The sequence below is a fragment of the Natator depressus genome, chromosome 20 (assembly GCF_965152275.1).
Source record: "Natator depressus isolate rNatDep1 chromosome 20, rNatDep2.hap1, whole genome shotgun sequence".
Classification (NCBI taxonomy): Eukaryota; Metazoa; Chordata; order Testudines; family Cheloniidae; genus Natator; species Natator depressus.
Window position 1 is genome coordinate 15840728 of NC_134253.1, and position 18653 is coordinate 15859380.

General features: G+C 44.8%; 1 pseudogene; it reads right to left on the reverse strand.

The window, feature by feature from the left end:
- Positions 1 to 1880: 1880 nt before the first annotated feature.
- Positions 1881 to 17985, reverse strand: LOC141975298 (gametocyte-specific factor 1-like; annotated as a pseudogene).
- Positions 17986 to 18653: the final 668 nt, after the last annotated feature.

An 18653-nucleotide genomic window follows, 5' to 3' on the forward strand; every position in this document is an offset into this window, starting at 1 on the left:
CCCAGCTTCTAGCAGTTACAGATTTAGAGTCACCTAAAGCATGGGGTAACATCCCTTATCATCTTGGCTAATAGCTATTGATGGAGCTATCCTCCATGAACTTATCCACTTCTTGCTTAAGCCCAGTTACACTTTTGGTCACCACAACATCCCATGTCAATGAGTTCCACAGGTTAGTTGTGCACGGTGTGAAAAAGTACTTCCTTTTGTTTGTATTAAATCTACTGCCTATTCATTTGATCAGGTGACCCCCTGGTTTTTGTATTGTGTGAAATGGTAAATAATGCTTCTCTATTCACTTTTTCTACAACAATCATGATTTTATAGGCCTCTATCACATCCCGCTTAGTCATCTTTTTAGTCTCTCCTTGTATGGAAGCCATTCCAGACCCTGGGTAATTTTTGCTTCTCTTTTCTGAGCCGTTTCCAGTCCCCACAGCCTGACATCTGCGGATCGGAGATCCACGTCCCCTCCACTAGCAGGACATGTGGTGGACAGGAAAGCACGGCAGCCATGCAGCAAAGGGCTGAGACAGGGCATTCAGAGTAAGGCATGGAGCTGAAGCTCAGGATCTGACTTTGGGAGGGATAACAGCCATTTCAGCTCATCAGGGATGGACTCAGATGACTCAGAAAAATGCCAAGTCTTGAGCCCACACTCCCCAACAACTACAATAGACTCATCCATAGACACCATTGGGAACAGACCCAGGCTTGTATATAGGGGAAATTACCAACATTTACTCCAGGGGGAATTTTGTGCCACAACACAGTGCAGAATTTGCACATAATTTCATTTCCCCCCTCCCCCCAGAGCAGAATTAGTGCTGCAAAGCTGCTGGCTGTCAGTAGCAGATGCGGGACCTAGCAGAGCCTGGCTCTCCAGCTTGCAAATACATGACACTGCCAGGGGGAGGGGGAGCTGGACTTTTCCATGCAGGTGCAGTTCCCAGCATGTCCTGAAGGAAGAAAGTGGCATGCAGGAAACTCTGTACAAGCCTGGGACCCAGCATCAGGCTGTTTCTCCCTCTGGATCCCTGGGTTCTGGGTGGTAGGGGGTGCAGGTGTCTGGGGCACCCCCTTAGTCCCCCACAGCTGGACTCTGGGAGGGTAGGGGGTGTGGATGCCTAAGACTAAGACTGGAGGGACAGAGATTTCTCCCAAAGATGGGCCCAGCTGATGTGTGTGACACACTCAGAGAGGTGCCCAACAAAAGCATAACAGAGAAACAGGAACTGGGTTGCTGTAGGAGTTTCTTTGACTCTCTACTCCTGGGGGAATCTTTTTTGCTGTCTGTATTGTTACAGACATACTGGCTGACAGGTAGTTTGAAAGAAGATACCAAAATAATTGAAACTGGTGTGATTATATTATTATTTTGACAAATAAAATATACAGAATTTTAAAAGATTGTGTGCAGAATGTTTAATTTTTTAGTGCAGAATTCCCTAAGGAATACACATTACTACACCACTAAGTGGGTGACTTCCTACGTGAACACTTATTCCAAACAATGGCCTTTTTCGTTTAGATTACATCCCCTTGGAAGTAACACTGGTAGGTTTTCCTGGATAGACACACCCTAGCTCTGAGATTTCAATCAAGTTTTGCAAAACCAACCAAATGCTACAGCTGCTGCACACGTGTACAGCGTCCACTGACTTCAGTAGCAGCTGAACCCGAAGAGCTACAACTGTGCTGAGCTCCACTGTGCCAAACTCAGCCCTGTTTGTAAGCCTCGACTTTTGTTCAACCAAGAGCGGTGAACAATTTAAATGTCAGATGCTACAGTAATGGGGGCAATACATGGAGCCTGACAACCTTTGACACAATGCCACCTACAGCAAAATAAAACCTGGATACAGAAGACACTCCATCCACTACAGAAATGCAGCTGCTTCTAGGGAGGACTGTGTTACAGAGCTCTCCATCTCCACTTGCTGATGGTGGTAATAAAAGCATTTCAGTTTATGGAGGAGAATGCTGACACACGGAATAAAAATACAGAGAAAAGTTATCCCGTTCCACTTTGAGCTAACATGTAGGTTCCAGCTTACAGCATGAGGAGACCACCAGCCATTGTACTTACTGCTTTTCCAGGATAGGCTATATGGCAAGGACTTGGGTGCTCTCATGCCTGACGTTAGGTTATTCTTTTGTTCCATTATTACGCTGGACCCAGGGCTGAAAGAGATCAAATACGAATTATCCTACACATGTGTACTTCTTTTAGCCAAGTACCTTTTACTATAAATATTCAAGTATTTTTCTAAAACTGAAGACAACAGAGTATGTTAATTTAAACAAACCTTCATGCAATCAGAACAGTTACTTCTCCTCGCAAAGGCTAGAGAAAAGTGTGCAACATGTTGATGCCATCTACTTTGACTAAAATCCCCAGAATCAGTCATCCAGACAAGAAAGAAATAAGCCAAAGACAGCAAGAAAAACCAGAGTTAAAGCTTGATTATCAGTATTGCACTGCCCTCAACTGAAAATGGCATCTCAGCACACATGCCCTAGTCATCTCTGTACATGCAGACTTCATGCAGACGTCTAACAGTGAATGCCAGTGAAAATGAGATAGGATCAGAGGCTAAAATAGGGAAAGAACAAGTTAAAAATTACTTAGACAAGTTAGATGTCTTCAAGTCAGCAGGGCCTGATGAAATACATCCTAAAATATTCAAGGTGCTGTCTGAGGAGATATCTGAGCCATTCGAAGCAATTATCTTTGAAAAGTCATGGAAGACAGGAGATTCCAGAGGATTGGAAAAGGGGCAAATATAGCGCCAAATCTATAAAAAGGGGAATAAGGACAACTTGGGGAATTACAGACCAGTCAGCTTAACATCAGTACCCGAGAAGATAATGGAGCAAATAATTAAGCAATCAAATTGCCGAATCCTAGAAAATAATAAGGCGATAAGGAACAGTCAGCATGGATTTGCCAAGAACAAATCGTGGCAAAACCAACCTAATAGCTTTCTTTGACAGTGTAACAAGCCTTGTGGATGGGGGAGGGTAATGGTAGATGTGGTGTATCTTAAGTTTAATAAGGCTTTTGATATGGTCTCGCATGACCTCCTCATAAACAAACTAGGGAAATACAACCTAGATGGAGCTCCTACAAGGTGGGTGAATAACTGGTTGGAAAATCGTTCCCAGAGAGTAGGTGGCTCACAGTCAAGCTGGAAGGGCATATTGAGTGGGGTCCCACAGGGATCAGTTCTGGGTCCGCTTCTGTTCAGTATCTTCATCAGCAATTTAGATAATGGCATAGAGAGCACATTTATAAAGTTTGCAGACAATACCAAGCTGCAAGGGGTTACAAGTACTTTGGGGGATAGGATTAAAATTCAAAATGATCTGGACAAACTGGAGAAATGGTCTGAAGTAAATAGGATGTGTAACACTCCGTATTCATCATAGTGTTATTATTAGGATCATTGATTATGGCATAATTATGATGTTTTGTACAAGATCGGTCATGTAAGGTGTCATTGGAAAAATTATGATTTGCTGAATATGATTATCCTATTTGTATGCATGTATCATTTTTGTATTTGAAGTTATGAATATTGACTAGGTATCTGTATTTCAAAGGGGCTTACTCTGGAAAACACCCACAGCCAGCCTTTCAGGTACAACAGTGAAGAAGCCAAACAGTGCTAATGGCTCATCAACAAAGACAATGGACTGTGGAATAGCTTAGCCTTCCTGTGGAAGGCCACTCTGTAAGTTATGGCTGCTATGACTCTGCAAGGGCACGTGACCAGACCATGCTTCTGGACTCCATTTGGGGTACCTGAATTTTTCCACAAACTGGTCTGGGAACCAAGTTTGAAACAGAGCTCCTGCCATATGAAAAAGCTATATAAGGCAAGGAGTGACATCATTGGTTGTTCTTCACTTCCCCACAACTCAACAGAGAGAAGCTCTAAAAGAAAAAGTCTTGGAACAGGGTAGGAGATCCCAAGCTGCAAAACAAATGCAGCTTGTCCCTTAAGAATCTGCAAGCCTGACTATCATCAGCCAGGGTGAGAATTTGTTAATTCATATCCAATCTTTCTAGTATTTTCGGCTTATAGTTTGCAGTTCTGTTTATTTACGAGGTAATCTGCTTTGGTCTGTTTTCTATCATTTATAATCTCTCTTTTGTAGTTAAACTTTTTTGCTTTATCTAAACTGGTATGCCTGTGACCAAAGCGTCTGGGGAAAAATCTCAGCCTGGTTAACACAAGTATGCATTGTCCTCTCCACATTGAAGGAATGGCGAACTGGGTAATAAATTCATACTGATTGGGGTTTTGATCAGGGCGGGATGGTACAGCTCTGGGGTCCCAGACTGGGGGTTATTTTGGCTGTAGCCTCTCTATTGCTGGATCATGCAGTGGCTGTCCAAAGCCTGCATGAAACTGCAGCTGGGTGTGTCCCTGCCTGTGTGAATGCTGCTGGGAGTGTAGGTCCAGGAGCAGTCTATAGCCTGTCACAGCAGCACAGTGCTGAGAGGGAGCCCAGGCTGGTGAGTCAGTGGAACCCTAGTCCCAGGTGGCACCCCTGGGGGAACCCGTCACAGGATGAAATTCAATAAGAACAAATTCAGAGTACTCCACTATCAGTTGCACACATACAAAATGGGAAATGACTGCCTAGGATGGAGTACTGAAGAAAAGGATCTGAGGGTCATACTGGATCACAAGCTAAATAGGAGTCAACATCATTCTGAGATGCATTAGCAGAAGTGTTGTAAGCAAGACATGAGAAGTAATTCTTCTGCTCTACTCCATGCTGATTAAATGTCATCTGGAGTATTGTGTCCAATGATTGGTGCCACATTTCAGGAAAGATGTGGACAAATTGAAGGAAGTTCAGAGAAGAGCAACAAAACTGATTAAAGGTCTAGAAAACATGACCTATGGGGGAAGATTGAAAAAAATTGGGTTTGTTTAGCCTGGAGAAGAGAAGACTGAGGAGGGACATAACGGTTTTCAAGTAGAGAAAAGGTTGCTACAAGGAAAAGGGAGAAAAACTGTTCTCTTTAACCACTGAGAATAGGACAAGAAACAATGGGCTTAAATTTCAGCAAGGGCGGTTTAGGTTTGACAGGAAGTTTTTCCTTTTGTCCAAGTGGTTGAGCACTGGAATAAATTGCTTAGGGAGGCTGCAGAATCTCCATCACTGGAGATTTTTAAGAGCAAGTTAGACAGACAGTTGTGAGGGATGGTCTAGATCAGTGGTTTTCAAACTTTTTTTCTGGTGACCCAGTTGAAAAAAAATTGTTGATGCCCGCGATCCAAAGGAGCTGGGGATGAGGAGTCTGGGGTGTGGGCTGCGGCCAGGAATGAGGGGCTCAGAGTGTGGGAGGGGGTCAGGGCTCTGGGCTGGGGCTGCAGGAGGGGGCTCTGGGTTGGGGGGGTTCAGAGCTGGGGCAGGGGTGTGGTGTTATCTCGGGAGGCTCCTGGTCAGCGGTGCAGCTGGGGTGCAGAGGCAGGCTTCCTGCCTTTCCTGGCACCGCGGACAACACTGCACCCCGGAAGCGGCCAGCAGCATGTCTGGCTCCTAGGCGCAGGGGTGCAAGTAGCTCCGCATGGCTCTCGCCCACAGGCATTGCCCCACCCAGCTCCCACTGGCCGGGAACTGGCCAATGGGAGTGCAGAGCCTGTGCTCGGGGCGGGGGCAGCGCATGGAGCCCTGGGGCTCACCCTCCACCTAGGAGCTGGACCTGCTGCTGGCCACTTCCAGGGCACAGTGCAGTGTCGGAACAGCTAGGGACTAGCCTGCCTTAGCTGGGCAGCACCACCGACGGGACTTTTAACAGTCAGCAGTGCTGACGAGAGCCGCTGCGACCCAGTGCCCTTCATTCCGCAACCCAGTTCTGGGTCACGACCCGCAGTTTGAAAACCACTGGTCTAGATAATACTTAGTCCTGCCATGAGTGCATGGGACTGGACTAGAGGACCTCGAGGTCCCTTCAGCCCTACAATTCTATGTCACTGTTACAGGCTGTAGAAGTTCATATGTTGATGACCTCTGATTAGACAGGTAAGGCACAGTACAATGATTTGGGTGTTCAGGGGTGAGACAGAGATAATGACCAGACACATTGTGCTTCATTTTCCAATCCCACATTGTGATTACACAAACAACAAAATGATTATTTCTGACTCAGGCCATGAGAGATTAGATTAGCTGTCAGAAGTTTTAGGCTTAAACAGCTGACATCAGTCTGCATTTCTATCAAGCCCAGCGTAACAGTTTAGTGTTTAATACCCCCCCCCACAAATACAGAACCAGTGGGGATTGAACCCACGACCATCAGCACTAAGAGTACTACAGTAGAACTAGAGGAGTAACCATTATCTGGTAGCAACAGTATGTTCTTATACTCTCATATGGATCTGCCACTAAAAGGAGACAGGAAACATTGACCCAGGGGCACAGGACTGTTGAGTCATGCCAGTGGGAACGCCCCCACCATCACCCCAAAAATAGGATTCATAAAGTAAATTGCATCTTCCCAACAACACAGCAGCATGAGTTCAAAGTAGTCTGAAAGCACATCATTTATGGAAAGCACTGTCACAAGAAATACACCTTTTGCTACCTGTTGTTTACGTCACTACTGAACGTGCCCCAAACGAAAGTAGAATTTGATTGCTCCTGTAGATCTGCCAAAAGGAAACAGACATCACTGTGGCTCAGTACCGAGTAACTTCTGCAAGCGTCATAGCAACATCAAATAAGAAATACGACAGAGACGCTGCTAGGTTTACAAAACGGAATGAGAATTTTCTACGGCTTGGCATAAGTGACAGCAGAGCAGACATTTAACTGAGAAATATAAAGTGTAAAGGTTATCATCAATTTCCATTTTCATCAAAGCACAGATGGTGCAACAGACTATATGGAAAACAACAGAAGTTCTGTAAAGAATAGAAGGCATGTGGAAGAGCCTGTGAAGCAGGAGAACTTAATTTGTTCAGGGACAGTATAATTGGGTGTCCCAACACATGATCTGTGCAGAAGGATCTATGGGACCTCTCTCTCCTAGTCCATGTGACTTCTTTGGGGACAAGAAGAAGGGAATAGCAGGCGCTGACAGCCCGTGTCCTCAACCTACTTCCTTACCTCTATCCCAATCTTCGTCACATGGGGGCGGCTGCCACATGCTGACAATGTTCATCTTCTCTCCCTGGCAGTTATTTGAGTGACTCACTTAAAGCAAAGAAGAGTCTTAGTGAGAAAATCTTTTTGGATAAAATAAAATCCTATTTTAGGTACATTAATCATTTTTTGACCTAGCTGTAGAATAGCTCTAGGCCTTGGAGAGGAGCAGCATACACTGGAAGCTGATCAGGTACTCCCCTAGTCTTAGGAGCAAAACTCTTGAGGCCAGGGATGGGCATCTTGAAGGTAGCAAAGGGATACAAAATCCATGAGAACCCTTTGGTGGGCCATACCTTAAGAGGCTATATATTGTCTAACTCAGAAAGGTTTGCTACAACACCGAATGTTTGGCAAGCCAAATCAAATGATCTGGCAGGGTGGATGTGGCCCCCATTTGCCAATGCCTGTTTTAGGCCTTTTCTAAAGCTAAACAATTCTGCACACATCTTTCAGCAATGGTGCAGCTGCTCCAACATACGAATTGGGAGAGGGTTCAGGTGTGTTTCTACTGTCATGTCACAAAAATCTTCTCAGGGTTTTTTCACTACTGTCATGCTCTAAGCCCTGTCTACATTAACATGCACATCATTGCTATCTTCAGTACAACTCTACATTTGCCAGAGAATAGGTACGTTTTCCAGTGTAGTGATAGCCATATAGATATCAGTGGGGGGAAGAACTGGAACACGACCCACATAACCAAGTGATTTAGGTGCTGGGCTGACAGACCTGGATAGTGAACTCCTCATCACAGAGCAGACAGCATGGGCAGTGGTAGGGAAGCTTCTCCATAGTCCCCTCCCCAACTTGCCCCACTCTGAACTGGAGGAACCTAACTCCTGTTGGGAAAGTTATTCAGCCTCCCTGGCTCAGTCATGGCTTTTCTGCTAAGACAGTCAAGTAGGATGTAACAGAAGGGAGGATTGTTATGATCTAGACACTTGTCCATTAAGAACTGGACTGAGACCAATTTATTTCACATATGCCACTAGACAGGCTATAAAGATTTTTGGTCACTATCAGGTCAGATCTGCACTGGAGACCCACCTCTCTCATGGCCACTATCTTTCCTCTCTAAGCCATCCAGATTCCCAACTAGATCTCATTCAACACACACAGTTTATGGCATAATGCACAGTTCCCATTTTAATGCTAAAATCTCTGGCAGATAACACATGTAATGCAAGCCAGTTGCCTCTCAGATGCTTAGGAGAATTTCCATGGACACAGAATGAATGAAACTCAAGCCTTCAAGGACTCCTGCTGCTTCAGGATCATGAAGCACTACGGGTAAAGGGTTGCTTATGGAATAATAGAGCATTAAAACAATCTAACATTAACAGCAAAAGTTACGTTAGAACTCCGTTAGCCCAAGAGTTCCCAAAGTGAGTTTACAGAGCCAAAGGAGTCTACTATTTTCTCACCAATGTCTTCCTCAATGCAGCTTTTGTCATCACAGCTTGATATATGATGGCTGATCTCAGCTCGGGGAACCTGATGGCGGGCATTAAAGGGGCATGTGGCTAGCTGCTTTGCAATTTCAGGGTGGTTCTAGAGAAACAGAAAAAGCATGTGCTATCTCACTGAATTCACCCAAACCCTTGTGTTTTCTAATCACTAGTGAAGGGTTTGTGCAATCTGCATCCTGAAATAGGTTGAAAAAATTAAAACAAGGAAAGTCAAACTTAGTTCAGGTCCTGAGCACAAAAGCAGTGGAAAAACAGCAAAGCATACGCATCCTTTATGCTACAGCCTATGTTTGTTTATTTTTACATTTAAACTACGCCCTGAATTTATCTGGCTGAAGATCAGCCCCAGAACAAGCACAGTGAAACTGTTGCAGTGTCAGCACTGGCATGGTTCAATGCACAGATGAAATTGCCCTAAGAAGCCGACCTGGGGAGTAAGTGCTTTGAAACCCTAAATAATTCAGCCACTTTATTTTTAAATTAAGTAAGCGACAAACTAGAGAACAAGAAGAAAGTCAAGGAAAGTGTGAATGATGGAGGCAACCTAGTGACAGAGGATGTGGAAAAAGCTAATGTACTTTTTTTGCCTCTGTCTTCACGAACAAGGTCAGCTCCCAGACTACTGCACTGGGCAGCACAGCGTGCGGAGGAGGTGACCAGCCCTCTGTGGAGAAAGAAGTGGTTCGGGACTATTTAGAAAAGCTGGACGAGCACAAGTCCATGGGGCTGGATGTGCTGCATCCGAGAGTCCTAAAGGAATTGGCGGATACGACTGCAGAGCCACTGGCCATTCTCTTTGAAAACTCATGGCGATCGGGGGAGGTCCCAGACGACTGGAAAAAGGCTAATGTAGTGCCCATCTTAAAAAAAGGAAAGAAGGAGGATCCAGGGAACTACAGGCCAGTCAGCCTCACCTCAGTCCCTGGAAAAATCATGGAGCAGGTCCTCAAGGAATCAATTCTGAAGCACTTACAGGAGAGGAAAGTGATCAGGAACAGTCAGCATGGATTCACCAAGGGCAAGTCATGCCTGACTAATCTAATTGCCTTCTATGACAAGATAACTGGTTCTGTGGATGAAGGAAAAGCAGTGGACGTGTTATTCCTTGACTTTAGCAAAGCTTTTGACATGGTCTCCCACAGTATTCTTGCCAGCAAGTTAAAGAAGTATGGACTGGATGAATGAACTATAAAGGTGGATAGAAAGCTGGTTAGATTGTCGGGCTCAACGGGTAGCGATCAATGGCTCCATGTCTAGCTGGCAGCCGGTATCAAGTGGAGTGCCCCAAGGGTCGGTCCTGGGGCTGGTTTTGTTCAGTATCTTCATTAATGATCTGGAGGATGGCGTGGATTGCACCCTCAGCAAGTTTGCAGATGACACTAAACTGGGAGGAGAGGTAGATACACTGGAGGGTAGGGATAGGATACAGAGGGACCCAGACAAATTGCAGGATTGTGCCAAAAGAAATCTGATGAGGTTCAACAGGGACAAGTGCAGAGTCCTGCACTTAGGAGCGAAGAATCCCATGCACCGCTACAGACTATGGACCGAATGGCTCGGCAACAGTTCTGCAGAAAAGGACCTAGGGGTGACAGTGGACGAGAAGCTGGATATGAGTCAACAGTGTGCCCTTGTTGCCAAGAAGGCCAATGGCATTTTGGGATGTATAAGTAGGGGCATTGCCAGCAGAGCTAGGGACGTGATCATTGCCCTCTACTCGACATTGGCGAGGCCTCATCTGGAGTACTGTGTCCAGTTTTGGGCCCCACTCTACAAGAAGGATGTGAAAAAATTGGAAAACGTCCTGCGGAGGGCAACAAGAATGATTAGGGGACTGGAACACATGACTTATGAGGAGAAACTGAGGGAACAGGGATTGTTTAGTCTGCGGAAGAGAAGAAGGAGGGGGGGGGATTTGATAGCTGCTTTCCAATACCTGAAAGGGGGTTCCAAAGAGGATGGATCTAGACTGTTCTCAGTGGTGGTAGATGACAGAACGAGGAGTAATGGTCTCAAGTCGCAGTGGGGGAGGTTTAGGTTGGATATTAGGAAAAACTTTTTCACTAGGAGGGTTGTGAAGCACTGGTATGGGTTACCTAGGGAGGTGGTGGAATCTCCTTCCTTAGAAGTTTTTAAGGTCAGGCTTGACAAAGCCCTGGCTGGGATGATTTAGTTGGGGATTGGTCCTGCTTTGAGCAGGGGGTTGGACTAGATGACCTCCTGAGGTCCCTTCCAACCCCGATATTCTATGATAAGTCTCTGCCTGCGCTAGAGCTTAAGTCTTCGCAGTTAATTTAACCCTCCTGAAACAGGAGGGAAGTTACTCAATGTTCCAGCTGAGGCCACATCTATATTGGGAGCATTTTGCCAGTATAGGTAAACTAGTGTGGACATAGAAGAGCACTACTGTCCCCCACTGAATGAAGAGCCTTTACCCTTAGAAAAGAGCAAGAATACAAAGAGGAAGAACCCACTGCTCAGGCTTGCTCTGCATGGCTTTTATATTACTAGAGCTATGTTGGCTAGGGGCGTGATTCCTAACCAATACAATCAGACCAGTACATCATCTTTACACGTGGATGCAGTTATACCGGTATAAGTGCGCTTATACCAGTACAACTAATATACACTAGCACTGGAGAGCTTAAAATAAGATACTAGACTGAGAGGACAAAAGAAAGGAGCAGATTCTCCTCTTAAATATATAGCATTCTCGCCCAGGATAGAAGACTGCGAAGAGGGAGTTTCAGACAGATGTACACTGACTGGAGTTATTAGCAGTATAACAAAAGATGGCTTAGCAGCTCTCCTGCTCTGATTGCAAAGTAAAGAATTAACTGCAACATCAGATCACTTCTGCTTTGGCCAGCCAGAAGGCATCCATGTAACACTGGCTGCATTTGCTCCATGGCCTGAGTGGGAAGTAAATAGCCTGGTCCCATGAGTGAACTGTTGGAAGAGAATAGGATCCCATCACTGAGCTAGGTATTCTGAAGAACCTGTTTCGCCTTTCTTCAGGGTAAATGCACTGATCCGAAGGGCATTACTAAATATGAACTGGATGCTTTTACGAAGTGGTAAATGGAGGAGCGATATAAATATGAAATAAAGACGGCTTCTTCCAGCCTAATAGCAAGTGAATGCATCCTTCTAGCAAAAGGCAGCACAGCATACTGAGCTCACCATGCATTAGCATTTGCAAAAATATGATTTCCCAAGTGCATTAGAGACCTTAACATCCCATCCTACCTTCCTGCACTTTATAAGATGATAGGGAAACCGACAGGCCCTGATTTGATGATCATTATCATAGGGACATTGTATTAACCTCTCTGGATCCAAAGCATCAACTGGAAGAGAAGGAATAAAAAGACAAAAGAAAACATTCTGTAAAACAAGATCTAAGTTCATCATCAACACAATTAACAAGAGTGGAAGCGTACTAGGTACTGGAGCTGCCCTCTAACGGGGTTAAGCCATCAATTTTTAATAGCCGAGACAAAAATGCTAAACTGCTAAGTTGGCACTCATTGTGTGTACCCAACCAAATTCACTTCGGATTTTGGGTGAGTGGAATATTCAATTAAAAATGAGGAAAGCGCAATCAGTAGTGCAGAGTGACCAGTACATATTAATGACTATACTTATGCAGAACAGTGAGCTGGAAATAAACATTACTATAAAAACCCTTGAAGCTACCAAATTAGCTAGTTGTACAGTAGTGACATGCTAAGGATTGGCAGAAGCACGGCATTCTGAAGTAAATCCTTTTGCATTTGCCTTCAGACTCCAAGGCCATCTCTGCTGGATTAAGAAAAAAAATCAAACTGAAACAAACATGTCTGGAGTTAAGGATGCAATTTGCACTACAGTGCACTTGGCCCTGTAAAGTGCAGAGGTTGGCAGGTGCTTAAGAGCCCAACAATCACTGAACATAGTGAGGGCCTAAGTCACAGGCACTTTTTGAAAATGTTCCCTCCTAGTCCATACTATGACCCAGAGACAGGCATGAATCACCTTAATCACTTAACAGTTACACAGAAGGGACAAGGTAGGGGAGGACCAACTTCTGATAGTGAGACACACAAGCTTTCAAGCATACATAGACCTCTTCTTCAGGATTCAGTTTGTGTCCATGCAGCAGCTTTCTTGCCATCACAAATGTGTCTCCCCTCACACCTTCCATGCTATTTATCCACGTTTGTATCAGAGTACAGAGGGCATGCACAGAAAGGAACATGGGCCAACGGACTGTGGGAGGTTTTCTAGATAGCTGGAAGTAAGGGGGACGGGCCAGATTGATTACAAAGATCAGTGTTTTTCAACCTTTTTGATACCAGGGACCAGCTTAGAATCATAGAATATCAGGGTTGGAAGGGACCTCAGGAGGTCATCTAGTCCAACCCCCTGCTCAAAGCAAGACCAACACAAACTAAATCATCCAAGCCAAGGGTTTCTCAAGCTGGGCCTTGAAAACCTCTAAGGATGGAGTTTCCACCATCTCCATAGGTAACCCATTCCAGTGCTTCACCACCCTTCTAGTGAAATAGTGTTTCCTAATATCCAACCTAGACCTCCCCCACTGCAACTTGAGACCATTGCTTCTTGTTCTGTCATCTGCCACCACTGAAAACAGCCTTGCTCTATCCTCTTTGGAACCCCCCTTCAGGTAGTTAAAGACTGCTATCAAATTCCCCCTCACTCTTCACTTCTGCAGACTAAATAACCCCAGTTCCCTCAGCCTCTCCTTGTAAGTCATGTGCCCCAGCTCCTTAATAATTTTCGTTGCCCTCCGCTGGACTCCCTCCAATTTGTCCACATCCCTTCTGTAGTGGGGAGACCAAAACTGGACGCAACGCTCCAGGTGTGGCCTCACCAGTGCCAAATGGAGGGGAATAACCACTTCCCTTGATCTGCTGGCAATGCTCCTACTAATACAGCCCAATATACCATTGGCCTTCTTGACAACAAGGGCACACTGCTGACTCATATCCAGCTTCTCATCCACTCTAATCCTCAGGTCCTTTTCTACACTGTAGCAGTGCATGGGATTTCCTTCCTTCCTTCCCAAGTGCAGAGTTCTGCACTTGTCCTTGTTGAACCTTATCAGATTTCTCTTGGCCCAATCCTCCAATTTGTCTAGGTCACTCTGGACCCTTCCCTACCCTCCAATGTATCTACTTCTCCTCCCAGTTTAGTGTCATCTGCAAACTTGCTGAGGATGCAATTAATCCCATCATCCAGATCATTAATAAAGATGTTGAACAAAACCAGCCCCAGGACTGACCCCTGGGGCACTCCGCTTGATACCAACTGCCAACTAGACATGGAGCCATTGATCACTACCCGTTGAGCCCGACAATCTAGCCAGCTTTCTATCCACCTTACAGTCCATTCATCCAATCCACACTACTTTAACTTGCTGGCAACAATATTGTGGGAGACCGTATCAAAAGTTTTGCTAAAGTCAAGATATATCACATGCACTGCTTTCCCCATATCCACAGAGCCAGTTATCTCATCACGGAAGGCAATCAGGTTGGTCAGGCATCACTTGCCCTTGGTGAATCCAAAGCTTGCAGCCTTTCTAAACAGTGTCAGGGAGATCTGAGGGACAGGCCATTGAGAAAGACTGACACAGGTACTTAGGACAAATGGCTACTTGTGACGAAGTGGAAAGTGTCCTAGTGTTTGTATGAATACTGTGCGCGCCTCAGTTTTCCCTATGCGTTGCACAAGTATCTAGGTGGGGGGATAAGGGTGTGGGACCTTTGCAGATACCCCGAGAGGGAAGGTGCAAGTGCCGTCTAGCTCCCTGGGCCCAGACAATAGTTGTATCCTGGCAACTGATTCCTGGGCCCCCATCCTCTGCACGAGCCAGTTGGAGGAATTGGAGAACAAAGGGAGGTGGAGGCCAGGTGACCGGTTTGCCTGGGGAACAGCATACAAGATGGAGGAGGGGCAACTGGGTGTGACTGTAGGTGGACTGCTGGAGGCTGGTCAGACTCCTGGTTTGGGACTCAGGAGGAGAGACCCATGGCTCTGGGGCTCCTCAAGATGAACTTTGCTGTAACTTCCTGCTTTCTGTGCTAACAAGATTCTGCTCTATGCTGTGTTCCAGACGACTAATAAACCCTTCTGTTTTACACCGCTGGCTGAGAGTCACTCCTGACTGCTGAAGTCGGGGGTGCATGGCCCCTTTGGAGGGCGTGTAAGGTTTCCCCAGGTGTCCTATTCAGGTGGCTCACTGCAGGGAGCTTATGGCATGCAACAGGGATGCTGAATGCTCCGAGGTCAGACCAAGGAGGAGCTGAAGCCCAGGAGGCTTGTCCTAGTGAGAGTGTGCCCCAAGGGGTAGTCACACTGGAAGAGGGTCCTGGTCTGGGGGCTAGTCTTCACCAGACTCACTGCAGCTGCGCTAATGTAGGGCAGTAGTGTAAACGCACTATGAAGACCAGAGAGCGCTTTCCTGTCAGCATAATTACTCCACCTCAGTGAAAGGTGGAAGCTATGACAGAATGAGAATGTGTCCCACTGACTTAGTGCTGGTGCGGACAGCTCAGGGGGGTGGCTTTTTCATATCCGTGACCGACACAAGTTACATCAACTTAAGCGGAAGCGTAGACAAGCCCTGAACTTCATTCAATGGTTCCAGAGCACCAAGCCCATGCACCCATGAACTACTACTATGGGGGGAAAAAAGTCCCCAATGCATCAAACCAACACCATATACCTGGCTAGGCCTCTGGAGAGGGCAGCACCCTTACCTGACCATGGTACTAATTAGGGCTGTCGATTAATCACAGTTAACTCACGCGATTAACTCAAAAAAAAATTTAAAAGAAAAAAATGAATCGCACAGTTACATTTCAATTGGTATTCTATTGTGTGTGTGTGTATTAAACATTTTTGGGTGTATTCTACATTTTCAAATATATTGATTTCCATTACAACACAGAATACAAAATGTACAGTGCTCACTCTATTCTATTTATTACAAATATTTGCACTGTAAAAATGATAAACAAAAGAAATCACATTTTTCAATTCACCTCATACAAGTACTGACGTGCAATCTCTTTATCGTGAAAGTGCAACTTACAAATATAGATTTTTCTGTTACATAACTGCACCCAAAAACAAACCCAATGTAAAACTTTAGACCTTACAAGTCTCCTCACTCCTACCTCTTGTTCAGTCAGTCAGTCACTGAGAGAAACAAGTCTGTTGACATTTATGGGAGATATGCTGCCCACTTCTTATTCACAATGTCACCTGAAAGTGAGAACAGGTGTTTGTATGGCACTTTTGTAGCCGGCATTGCAAGGTGTTTACATGCCAGAGGTGCTGAACATTCGTATGCCCCTTCATGCCTCGGCCACTGTTCCAGAGGACATGCTTCCATGCGGATGACACTTGTTAAAAAAATAATGGGTTAAATAACGTGTGACTGAATTCCTTGGGGGAGAGCGGTGCGCCCCCTGCACTGTTTCACCCACATGCTGCCACAGATTTTCTGTTATAGCAGTCGCAGATGAATACCCAGCAAATGATGTTCATTTTAAGAACACTTTCACTGCAGATATGACCAAACACAAAGAAGGTACCAATCTGAGATTTCTAAAAGATAGCTACAATACTCGACCCAAGGTTTAAGAATCTGAAGTGCCTTCCAAAATCTGAGAGGGACGAGGTGTGGAGCATGCTTTCAGAAGTCTTAAAAGAGCAATACTCCAATGTGGAAACTACAGATCTAAACCACCAAAAGAGAAAATCAGCCTTCTGCTGGTGGCATCTAACTCAGATGATGAAAGTGAACATGTGTGGGCCACACTGCTTTGGATCGTTATTGAGCAGAACTCATCATCAGCATGGACACATTTTCTCCTGCAAATGTAAACAAACTTGTTTGTCTTAGCAATTGGCTGAACAAGAAGCAAGACTGAGTGTACTTGTAGGCTCTAAAGTTTTACATTGCATTCTCAAACAAAACAATTTTTTTTGTACATAATTCTACATTTGCGAGTTCAACTTTCATGATAAAGAGATTGCACTATATTACTTGTATTAGGTCAAGTGAAAAACACTATTTCTTTTGTTTTTTTGTACAGTATAAATATTTGTAATGAAAAATAAATATAAGTGAGCACTGTACACTCTGTATTCTGTGTTGTAATTGAAATAAATATATTTGAAAATGTAGAAAACATCCACAAATGTTTAAATGGTATTCTATTATTTTTAAGTGCGCGATTACATTTTTCAATTGCTTGACAGCCCTAGAACTAACAGGATATTAACCATGTTGCGTCTGGAGCAAAATGCATTTTGGAGCCAGCCACTGGGAATAAAGTCTATTATGAATTATGGCAAGGACAGGGCCTTAATAAAAACAGTCACTTCACTGGGATGATCCCCAGGAAATTGATTTAGGCCCTGGCTGCACAAGACATGACTGTAGCTTTATAACCAGTTTGTACCCCACACAGCAAATTTGATCTGCTAGTTGGATCATCCATTTCTCCAGACCACAGACATGCTGCAGCTGGGGGACATAGTCCTCTAGGTCAATGTGGGAACTCACAAACCATGATGCACACTGTGGAGGACTGCAAAATGGCAACTTCCTGGAGGTCTTCATGCCTTGAACATCACTGATAAGAACGCCACGGCTCGGCCGGATTGCATACACTAAATTAATAAAACGAACCACACACAGCTGAGTTACGCCCCCACTCCAGCCTTCCTGGCTCACAAAGGTTGGGGCATGATGTAGAGTATCTGCACCCAATACACTGCCTAGAAGCATTTGTCTCAGAACACCCAGTCCCCGACCCAACAACTACATATTACCCAGCCAGTCTCACACCCACCTTGCAAAACCTAGGTATTGTTTCTTGCTGTGATATTGACCCACATCATCCTTTATTGCCTCTATAGTTTGTGTGGTTTTGAATTGCAAGACCACCACTCCACCTGGTTTTGGGTCCCAGAATGAAAGAAGTTGTGAACTGCTGCTCTAATACACAGAAGCATATATTCACCAAACTTAATGCCTATAGCGGAAAGTTATTCCACTCCCTCCTTTAACCAAGTTTAAGATACTTTCAAAGATCGAAGCGATCTCTCACTGTATTTTTGCAGGAACCATGAATAGAAACAGAGAATTGCAGGACTGGAAGGGACCTCGAGAGGTCATCTAGTCCAGTTCCCTGCATGAATATTAGAAGCCAGCAAAGAAACACTTACCATAGTTGCCTTCTAAATCCATTTGACTGATGCTGAAAGAACTGAAGCTTTGTTGGAGGACGCTTTGAGCCAGTCTCTGAGTGTCACTCTCCTCCTAAAAATATCAACCCTACAGATGAAAAATGAGGAGATTCACAGATTTCTAAGGCCAGAAGAGAATTATGATAATCTAGGAGTGGTTTTTAACCTGCCACTGGCAGACCCCTGGGGGTTCACAGATTATGTCTAGGATTTCCAAAGGGGTCCTGCTCCTCCATTCAAAATTTTTTAGGAGTCCTCAAATGAAAAAAAGTTGAAAACTACTGATCTAGGCTGACCTTCTGTAGAACACAAGGCATAGGACTGCCAGGAATTAATTCCCATTTGACCTAGAGCAGATCTTTTTGAAATCAAAATTGGATGTCTTTCGAAAATTTGATGGAGAATCTACAACAGTTGGTAATTTTTCCAATGGTTAATTATCCTCACTGTTAAAAATAAACCTTATTTCCATTCTGCATTTTTCTAGCTTCAACTTCCAGGCACTGGAAATAACTTTAAAGTCATTTCAATTTATCCATCACAGCTATTAAGTGTCAAAGATCAACTGCACTACAGCAAGTGGTAGACTTTACAGCTACGCTGTGCAGGCATAGGATACAAGCTTATTCTTGGGGGCCCACGTATAATGTAGGGTACCGGGAACCACGTATTCTTGTGCTCCACAGAGAAAAGGTTTCCTTCAAGATGCTAAAAACCACAGATCTTTGTCTGAAACATCCTCTT